The following is a 3,366-nucleotide window of genomic DNA, read 5'->3' on the forward strand; positions in this document are numbered from 1 at the left end:
ATATATATATAATGTACAGAGAGAGATTTATCTCAAAGAAATGGCTCTTGCTGTTGTAGAGGCTGGAAAGTCCCAAGTCTGTGGGTCAGACATCAGGCTGTAGCCTTTTTCTGACTCACATAATTGTAGGGGCCGATGAACCCAAGATCAGCAGGTGAGACAGAAGGCCACTGGCTCACAGGCTGTGGAGGCTGATGAATCCAAGATTGGCAGGTGAGACAGGAGGCTGCTGGCTTACAGGCTGCAGAGGCCAACAAATCCCAAGATTGGCAGGCAGTATGGCAGGCCACTGGCTGATGTCCCAAGAACCGGAGGTCAGATGATGATGAGCTGGATGTAGGACCAGAGCAAGTGAGCAAGCTTTGCCAGAACGTTCATATATATATTGGATGTAGCCATACCCCTGAGGAAACTCCCCTTACAGCTGATTGGCTGATCACATCATATCACATTATGGAGGATGACTACATCATTACATAACAGCCAGACTACATCATTACATAACTGCCAAACCACTGAGAATCATGGCCCAGCCAAGTTGACACATAACCTTAACCATCACAATAACCTTTATTCCAAAATCTGTCAAGCACAAGATAAGAAGGAAAATGACTGGTAAATGTCCCTCATGAACAAATTCTTAGGAAAAATATTAGCACACTGAATTTTGCAGTATATTTAAGGATAATAACTCCATGGATTTTACCCCCAAGAATGCAAGGTTGATTTAACATTTAAGTATCAATTATTGTAATTAACCACCTTAAAAGATAGAAGAACATATGATAAATATAGAAAAAAATTTTTGATAAAGTTCAACATACTTCATAATAAAGATATAGTACAAACTAAGAATAGAAAAAATTTCTTAATGTGATACATACTAACAATAAGTTGAATATAAATATTGAGATTAAATATCCAATAGTCTATTTGTTTTTATTTGGAGTACACTCTGTCAAGTTTATTAAAAATATTACATTTGAAATAAATTTACATATAATTCAAAATTACTTGGCTTCTTTTATTTTTTAGGCACCCATAAAAGTTAAGTCAAATTTGGAGTAAAATTAAAGAAATGGCAGTCCAGGTTCCAGTCCAGCCTACTCTCCCAAAAGGCAAGAGGGTTCAACTCCAGCAGAAGGACCATTGTTTCAGTAGTTTTGCTGAAATAGCAGGAAATTACAAAGTTGGCTGAAAGGAAGGTGGCAGGCACTAGGGGTAATACCTCTTTATTCCAAAACTCCACTGAAAAAATACCAAAAGCAAAAATCTCAAAAACCTGTCAATACCAAATGCTGGCAATAATGTGGAGCAACTAGAACTCTCATACATTGCTGGTGAGAATACTACTTTGGAAAACAGTTTGGCAAAGTCATATAATGTTAAGCATAAGCTTACAATATGACCCGCAATCTCATTCTTTGCTATTTATCTGAGAGAAATGAACACTTTGGTTCACACAAAAACCTGTGCACAAATTTTTTTTGCAGCGTTATTCTTAATTACGAAAAACTTTGCTTGGATCCGCAGTCAACACCCATGGAAACAGCAGTCAAGAAATCAAATGACGCCATCCCTCCACAGCAAAGATCCAAAAAACTAAGCCAAACAGAGAAAACAGCAATCCTGAAATCCTAAACATCAAATGAAGAGATAAAGAACTCAGACAAGCACCAAAAGGAATAAGAAACTGACAGAGAACAGAGAGCGAGGGGACATACATGGAGAGGTCCCCTATCAGCTAATGCAGCATGGATCCACCATCTTGGACTTCTATCAGAGACCAGCAAATAGGGGGTATGAGAAAGCAGCTTCACAGAGCTTCCAGCAGGAGACAGAACAACCAGTAAACAGTGATATACGCTTTCCCATGCCCGACCATTCTTCACCCCCACTCGGCCTCCTCTGCTTCCTGCGGCCACAGTCTTTTGGCCAGGAAGCACCAGCTGCTTGGATTCCACCTGCCCACACTGGCTGATGCTCTTAGTGCCATTTGTTGGCTGCTAGTGTTGCTTTTTTCCGCTTCTTTTGATTTCTTCCTTACCTCTTACCACCTGTCCCTCCTTTTGCTCAAATACCTGGCTCCATGTGCCATCTTTGCTTCTTCCCAAGGAGCTGTGGAGCTCCGTTCAAGTGTGGAACTGCTTCCTGGTCTGTGCTGCCATGCTGGTGGGATCCAGGGGCCTTTGTTTGTTTGTTTTCTGTTTCTTTTCTTGAGTTGGGAACCCATTCTGGGCCAGTGGTGCTGTGCGGCTTAGGACCTACCCCCTCAGCTTGTGCAAGACATGCAGTGGGATCCTTGAGGGCAGTTCTTTTCTCGTGAGTTTTTGTTGTTGTTGTTTTTTGGGGAGTTTTCTTGTTCTTTTTTTAAATTTGTTTTCTTTTCTTTTCCTTCTTTTTCCCTTTTTGTCTTTCCTCGTTATTCAGTTTCTCGTCTCACTATACCTTCCTTCTCTTCCTGTCCCCTGTATACCTGGCACTGAATACCTCTACGCCTCCTAGCTAGGCCGTACATCAAGTAACCCATCCCAGCAACTTCTCTTTAGCTAAACCTGCCCTGCTGTACCATATCTGAGCGACTGACCCTGCCAATTGGAGAAGGAGGTGAGAAGTATCATGCCCACAGAAGAGCAAACAACAAAGAACACACAGCTGGCCTGCTCAGATGTAGACAAATTAAAAAAAAAAAAAAGGATGAAACAAAACTACAATCAATAAACGAGAAAAATAAATACTGATTGCCCCGAAGACAGCAGACAATATTGAAACATTTACAAAAACAGGACAGGATGGTTCCAGTAGGCATCCAAAATAAAACACAAGATGACTTTCCAGTAGAAGAAAAGGCGTTGGAACTACCTGATTGGGAATTCAAATCCCTAATACTCAGAATTATCCAAGAGTTGAAGCAAAAAGCAGACAAAAATGAGGAACAACTAGACAAATTCATGGAAAAGGCAGACAAATTCATGGAAAATACAGACAAAAAATGGAAGAATTCAGGAAAATAATGCAGGAGCAAATGCCAAAATAAATTCACAACTAGAAATTATACAAAAACAACAATTAGAAATCCAAAAGATAAACAACAAGATTTCAGAAATGGACAGTATAATAGAAGGGCTGAGGAGCAGATTTGAAATGGTGGAAGACACGATCAGCGGAATTAAAGACAAACACTTGGATACAACTCTGAGGAAAAATCAGAAAAAAGAATGAAGAAAAATGAAGAGACCCTGAGAATTATGTGGGATACTATCAAAAGCAAAAATTCGCTAGTGGTCAGAGTTCCACAACACAGGGAGAAAACAGAAGACACAGAGAGGATCATTAAAGAATTGCTGACAGAAAACTTCCCCAATA

Source organism: Trichechus manatus, unplaced genomic scaffold (assembly GCF_000243295.1).
Source record: "Trichechus manatus latirostris isolate Lorelei unplaced genomic scaffold, TriManLat1.0 scaffold00295, whole genome shotgun sequence".
Classification (NCBI taxonomy): Eukaryota; Metazoa; Chordata; class Mammalia; order Sirenia; family Trichechidae; genus Trichechus; species Trichechus manatus.